Source organism: Aotus nancymaae, unplaced genomic scaffold (assembly GCF_030222135.1).
Source record: "Aotus nancymaae isolate 86718 unplaced genomic scaffold, 86718_ANA_hifiasm-v0.15.2.pri h1tg000010l, whole genome shotgun sequence".
In the NCBI taxonomy this organism is placed as follows: domain Eukaryota; kingdom Metazoa; phylum Chordata; class Mammalia; order Primates; family Aotidae; genus Aotus; species Aotus nancymaae.
In genome coordinates this window covers 50,551,900-50,559,856 of record NW_026988421.1, presented here as the reverse complement: position 1 = coordinate 50,559,856, position 7,957 = coordinate 50,551,900, and positions in this window count along the sequence as shown.

The following is a 7,957-nucleotide window of genomic DNA, read 5'->3' as shown; positions in this document are numbered from 1 at the left end:
ACAAAAACACAAAGACATGATTCCCATTCTCCACAAGCTCACTATGTAGTGGGAAAAGAATCAGAAAGGTTGCTAAGCTAATATTTTAAAAATTGATAGAGAAAATTAACTTTCTCAAAGATATAGTTCCTTGTTGAAGTTCAAACTCATTAGAATAAGGGCTTTTGTGTCCTTATTCTAATACATTTTATGTTAGAGTAATATATTTTATATTAGAATAAGGACACAAAAGCCCTTATTCTAATGAGTTTGAACTTCAACAAGAAATTATATCTTTGAGAAAGTTAATATATATTTTATATTAGAATAAGGACACAAAAGGAAACACATAAAATCAAAACTCTTACCTGCCACTTACTAGTGTTATGATCTTAAGCAATTAATAACTCTATGTCCTTGCTTCGTAAGTTGTTATGAGAATTAAATGAGACAATGTGTGGAAATTCAGTTCATGGTGCCTGGCACGTAGTAAGATTTAATAAATACTAATAGTAGTATTACTAGCAATAGTGTTTGTAATACCATATAAACAAAGACAACAAAACATACAAGCCTGGGGCTATGTTTTAGCCAGTTCTCCAGAGAAACAAGACCATTAAGATATGTTATATACATAGAAAAAAATATATTTTAAGGAATTGGCTCACATAATTATGGAGCCTAGCAAGTCCAAAATTTTCAGGGAAGACCATTGGGCTGGAGACCCAGGAAGAGATGATGCTGCAATTCAAGTCTGAAGGCCATTTGTTGGCAGAATTTCCCACCAGAAGAAAGTCAATCTTTTGTCCTATTCAGGCCTTTAACTGATTGGTGAGACCTACCCACGTTATGTGGTAAGCAGTCCGTTTTACTCAGTCGACCAATTTAAATGTTAATCTCATCAAAAATACTCTCACAAGAATATCCAAAATAATGTTGAACATATATTTCATAATTATTAAAATATGCATAAACATGGCCCAGCCAAGTTGACACATAAAATTAACCATCATGGGCTGATTATTTCAGCGACTACTTGGCAATAAGGTTTTATTAAATTAATGGAAGATAATATTAGAGAATTATTTCTTTTTGGAAGGCATTGAGAGCCAGGCTGCGAGGTTTGCATTTTATTTTATGAATGATAAAAATCAGTAAAGATTCAGTGACATGATCTGAGCTGCATTTAAAGACAATCTGAATTACTGCCACTTGCACAGACAGGCTTGGTAGTTTCTGCTGATATTTGGATAAAGGCAATAGTGTGTGTGGCTACAGGACCTAGACAGTCAAGAATTTGCCTTCAGGGATCTCCCTTTGGCCTTATCCCCAGGGATGATTTTCCTCCAAAACAGGCAGTGTGTGTTTTCCTGAAGCTATACAAGTCTTTCTTTCCCTTTCTTACTTTGCTATTCCTTGGCCAGCAGAATCGCTCTAAAAATAAACAATCTTTAAAAGGATCCCAAACCAATGAGTATAAGAGTTATCTAAGAATCAAGGAGACATACTAAGGCTCAGCAAGATAAGCCTGCTTCTCTGGCACAGCCTGCAATTTCTTTGTCCAAGTTTGGGGGGTAACCATGTCATTAACAATAGCTTTATACATTTCTGATTAACTTATGTAAGAGGCACTGTGTTTTTCAACTTTGTTGACACATGAAGCAAATAAGCTGTTGGAGAAGTCTGTTGCAAAACTGGAAACAAAATGGATCTCAAATAGTTTACAACGGCTGGGAATCAGGGTTTGGGAGGTGGCCCAAAAATCCCTGCTTCCTGTTGAAAGCACATTCAGCTCAGTGGGATACGTTTGTCTGGTTGTGATATGTAAATGGTCTCCGTTGTGTATTTACACTTTAAATTTTCACTGATTCCTGTTATTTCAGACCACCTACACCCACACAACTATGGTTACTTAGAATCCCTAACTGGAATATATCAGGAGTAATTGCATTGGTATGCCATCTTTTGTTGATAACTGGAAACACAAGAAGTTAACAAATTCCCTTGAACTTAGCCATATGTTTGAAGAATTGTGGCCACAATAATTTTCTGCATATCAGTAGCTGGAACTCAAGAAGGACTTTGTGACTACTGCACAGGTCTAGCCCTAATGGTCTTCAGAATATTATTTCATAAACAGAAACAAGATTCTTGCCTGATGAATTATTCAGAGACCTGGGTGAGACCTCATATTGCACAAGATCTATTCAAAGGGCCTTTCTTTTATTAAACTATAGTCAGGCCGCCAGGCAAAGATAAAGGTTTCTGTTTCAAGACAAATTAAACACCCTCATGCAATTTATCATGTGTACTGACTTAAACTGGAGGACTCAATGGGATGTTAAATATTTTCCACATCTGATTATAAAAGTGACAGAGGAAACACAGATGGAGATGATTGTGCTTTGGATGAATCTGGAAAAACTAGGAGAGTTTATTATTTAGTACATCACATTTCCCTCCCCTAAATACTAGTGAAGGAGACATTCTCTAGAAAAATCTATTGATCAGAGATTAGTCAGCCACGATGAGGAGACAAATTTGATTTACAGCATATAAAAACAAAAATCTAAACAGTGAAGATAAATGCAGCAGAAGATGTTTTTTAAAAAAATACTCCCGATACTGAGTATATATCAAAGGCAAATTTATGTAAGGAAAAGTGGTATATCGGTTATTCAGATAATATGAAGTATCAACATGATCAATATCAGATGAGGTCAATAAAAGCCAGGATGGAAGAAACTTCAGCAGGGCTTTGAGTAGGTACATAATTTACTGAAAGGGAGGAACCATGGTTAGCTTGAAGAGCTTGGGACTGTGAACCAAGACAAAAACTTCCAGTTTTATTTTGCCCCTAACAAGCTGTGTGACATTGGGCAAGTCACTCATCATTTCTAAACCTCAGTTTCCTTATCTGTAAAATGAGTTGGCCAGGGTAAGTTATTTAATCTCCCTATGATGCTAAAATTTTACATTCTGCTCTTTCCCTTTTTTCTCATATTTCTGGCTCTGTATCAGAAGAAATCAATGTTTTTAAGAAAATCAATAGTATATCATAACAAGATTTTACACTGAAAGCTACTTGCAAAGAAATGGCTTTATTCATTCAGCCATTTATTTATTCTTTAATTAATTCAACAAAAACTGATTTCAAAACCCAGTATCTATTGTAAACCAGATACTGTGGTATCCCATAATAGTCTTCCCATATAAGGATAAACTGGACACATGGCCTACCTTAATGGAGTTTATAGTCTGATGGTAGAGATGGACACATAAACAGATAATTTTAATCAAAGGTAGATCTAAATAATAGAGGTAAGCACAGAAGGCTTTAGGAGGAAAGAGGAAGTGCTGTATATCCCCTATTTGGGATGGTGGAAGGCTTCATGGAGGCGGAGACACCAGAGCTACAGGATGAGTAGAGGTTAGCTAGTTTATGTAAAGAAGAAAGATGGCCAAAATATGGAAGAATGGAAGTAGAAAGTATTAAAAATCTGTTAGGAAAGAAAATAACAAAAAATAATAATAATAAAATAAAAATTTAAATTAAAAAAGAGAGAAAAAATAAAAATAAAAATCTATTAGGAGTTGCTAGAATGTAAAGCACAAAACAAGGAATGGAAGCATAAGATAGAAGTACGGACTAAATAGTGGGGATTCCCGTGTTCCTTGGAACTTCATTTTACCCCCATAGATCAATGCTTCTCAAAGAAGTCTATGACCCTTATGCACCAGAATCACTTGGGAAACTTATTTTTTTAATTATGATTTTTGGTCCTAACCTAGACATACTAATTCAGAATTTTTAGAGATACTGGAGTTTTGTGTTTTAAAACAAGTATCCTAGTATTTCAGATGCAACCTAAAGTTTGAGAATCATTTGTATTAGAAGTTTTTACATCTGTTACTTTTATGTATTCTCCACCATCATGCTATTAGTTATGGGAGTTGGGGTTCAAAGATTTTATTTTCTAGGAGAACTGATAAGAACAAGATAGATATTATGTGCTTAATAAATATTGGGCTAGATGAACAGATGACTATGCCTGGGACAGAGAATAAAACTGGGACATGGGTGCTTCAAAGCCAGAAACTGCTTCAAAGTGGGAGTTTAATCTTTATAACAAGGCAGAGTGTCAAGGCAAAAGACTGAGCTATAAGATCAGAGGTAACAAACACTAGCAGTTGAAAACACTTCCTACAACTGTTCTCTAGTCTGCAAAACGAGAGTAATAAAATCTTTCAAATGACTGCATAGAGTCTGAGATGCTACCCTACTTGCCAATTAATAGGTTAAACTGCCACAGTTTCATAAATGCCAGTAGAAGACACAAGACTCCAAGATCAGAGATAAAAGACAGTTTATGATTTATGGCAACAGCTAAAGCCAAAGTATCAGCATTTCTGTGCCAGTGTTCCAAGCCCCAATTTCAGTAGGGAGATGCATAGAGGGTTGCATTGCAAAAGAGAAACCCTGAGTTCAGGAAACCCCAAATCTTCTATAGTGGTCATTAAACATGCCTATTCTTTTCTCTGACAGGAAACACTATCTCTAGCTTCCAAGGATGTTTGTTATACATGCGGCCTCACTTACAAGGTATGCAGAAATGCAAGAGGCCCACAGAGAATTGTCTCCCCATAATGTGTAACTCACAGAGTGATATAATTATATGGAGTAAAGCATATATTTATTATTTATTTAATAGCAAAGTGTTTAGTACATAGACATAGCTCAGGAAAAGTAACTACTACTTTTACTGTTATGGTAATTGCTATTTTTGGTTTTGTTGTTGCTGTTAAACATTACTCAACCTATAGCTGGCTTATGATTTACCTACTAATCTGCAAGTTACCTTGACCAGGAAGAGAATTGATCCAAAACCTTGGAGTAGGGTGGATCATGCAAGTGGGGTAAATGGCCATGGCTAGGGGAATGGAGAGTGAAATGGGCAGTGTGGTCATTAGAGACATGTCCCTTGGGAATTTCAGTGAGGTCCAGCATAGTCAGTCCTCTGCAATCTGTGGTAACAGGGTAAGTAATAAAACAGGTAGCTGCTGTCACCAAATACCATGGTGTTGGAAATTTTAGAGGCTTCAATGTCTGCTATTTTGTTCTCTTATCTACCTAAGTTGAATCTGAAGTTTTCTAACATGACATTGCCTACCTGGAATGCCTTTCCCTCCACTCTCTACCATCTGTTTTCTGGAAGGTGGCATATAACAGAAATAACCCAGGGTGTCCTGGATTTGAATTCAAGCTGTGCAACTTTCCAAAACTCTTTTTAAAAATATAAAACAGAATAACTGACATTTAAATATTTTGTATTTCCACTACCTGGAATGAGCTGTATGCAAAGTGATGGGCTTTGACATCAAGCTTCAGTCTCTGAGATCCAGCTTCTGGCGGCCACTTCCCAGGGATGGTTGGCTTAGAATTTAGAGTATAGGTTTTACTTCTCCTTTATCTGCCTAAACCATATGGAATTTGTAGTCTTCATTTAGCATCTCTACAAGATTCTAATCCTCTCATCAAAATACCCAAATGTATTTTCTAATAGTTCAGTACCCTGCTATGTCCAAAATTTCAATCTATCCCAGAAGCACAGGCTAAGTCCTTGGTGATGGGTTTGCCTACTTACAATTTAAGGACTATTGCAGTGTGTTCTTTTCAGAAATTATTTTGGTCATTAAATCATTTCCCAATGGAAGTGGTTCTTTTCTTCCAGGTCCTCTTGATTCATCACAAGGTATTTGCTAGCTATCTCTTTACACATAGCAAGATCTGTGCCTGTGATAGAGTATGACTTTTTAGAATATTCATTAGCCTGGAGTTCAAGACTCAACTTTGTCACTTCCTAGTTCTCTGGGAGGCAGTATCTATAGGGGAAGAAATCAGGCAGCCAGCATTTGAATCCTAGCTATTCACAAACTGGATGACTTCTAGCTGGTCACATACGCTTTGTGAGCCTCATTTTTCCCATTTATAAAATAATAATGATAATGCCTACCCGGTAGGGTTTTCTGTGAGTAGTAAATATGTACATGCCTAGTACAGTGCTTATTATATTATAATGGGCATTCAACAAGGGTGACATCTACCCTTAAGGCACGAATGACCCCAATAGGGTTGAAATATTCACATTCCCATGGATCCAGCACAAAACTGAAGTGAATGAGAATAAGTAAAACAACACTGCAAGTGTGAAGGTACAAGGCAACTAAGAGTTGGCCTCAATATTGGGAAGAAAACAGGGAGTACTTATAGCAAACTGGGGAGGGTGTGTTTCATCTAACACACCCACCCACCAGCCCACTGATGCCCCAAATGAGGACAAACACATATTGGCAGATCTTCCGGTATTTCAAAAGAAGCCAGAAATCTAGATTTTTAGGTAAAGTCTCTCAATTTTTAAATACTAGCTCACTGAAAAACAAACACACCCACCAACAAACTTGGACCCCAAACAAAATATTCCTTTTGGCTTGATCCAGCCTACTGATGGGGAGGATCTGTTCAATCATATTCACTGGACATCACTTAAATCTCGAGCTTATATTGCTCCCTAGCTCTTCTATATTATTGTGTAATTTTCAGCGCTCAAGCTCTGTCTCCAATTACATCAAGCAACCTTATTCAGTCAAGCAACCTAAATAAGATATTTGAGAGCAGGAAAAGTGTCTTGCTCAGGAAATATCCACAGTTGGTAGACTCTCCTTTGGGTGATACCCTTTAAGATCTTAAAATGGGTTGCTTCCCTCCAGAAGAACGTGTTGACTTCTTTTTACCATGAAATGGGAATACAACAGCTGGCTGCCTCTGGGAGGTTGAAAATAAACAGGTTCAGAAGCTCCGAGAACAGCAAATGGGCGTTGTAGGTGGAGAAACAGTCCAAAATAAATACAGCTGTTGATGCGGAAAATTCTATTTACTTTGACTGTTTCGAGGTCTTCACTGAGGAAGGGATAGTTGCTCTTCCTGAGTCTCTCCATATACCGACAATGGGGGACCCACTCAGGAATGGTCCACAGTGCAGGACACATTCATACTAATCATTCATGATGAGCAGATCAACTGGGTATCTCAAATGAGGGAGGATGTTTGTTACGAGTGAACATGATGAGTGAAGGGCTCTGTACTGGATGGCCTGTATTAATGTCTTTCCTGGTTTGGATTGCAACTCACATTGAACATTCCTTAACAATCAGGTTTTGTTTGCCACATAGATGTAATAGGAAAGACAATAGCTTGGTTGGTAAAAAAAATCCAGGCTATTGCATCAGTTTGCTAACTAGCTGTATGACCTTGATGAATCATTGCAATATTCTATGCTTCCATTTGCTCAAACATAAAGTGAGAGATTGAGAGAGAAGATCTCTAGGGAGTCCATGAAAAGAGTGGAAAGGGTATGGGATGAAGACCAGAAAGTTTTCATTCATGCTATGACTCTGATAACTCTTTCCAGTGTGACCTTGGATGGCAAAAAACATAATCTGTAAATCTGTCTTTACCTATGCCAGGCAGGACTAAGAACAGTCCCCTTTCCCATATTCCAACTGTTAATGAGAAAATAAAATTTATGTGTAAGTGCTTTTCAAATGGATGTGTGAGTGGCTCATGCCTGTAATCCCAGCACCTTGTAAGGCTGAGGTGAGCAGATCTCCTGAAGTCAGGAGTTCGAGACCAGCCTGTCCAATACAATGAAACCCTGTCTCTACCAAAAAAAAAAAAAAAAAAAAAAAATTAGTTGGGTGTGGTGAGTGGCATGCACCTGTAATCCTAGCTATTTGGAAGCCCGAGATGGGAGAATTGCTTGAATCTGGGAGGCAGAAGTTGGAGTGAGCCTTCAGTGAGCCAAGATTGTGCCACTGAGTTCCAGCCTGGGTGACAGAGTGAGACTCTGTCTCAAAATAAATAAATTAATTAACTTTAAAAAAAATCAACTGGATATGTGAGCATAGACATCAGTATCAG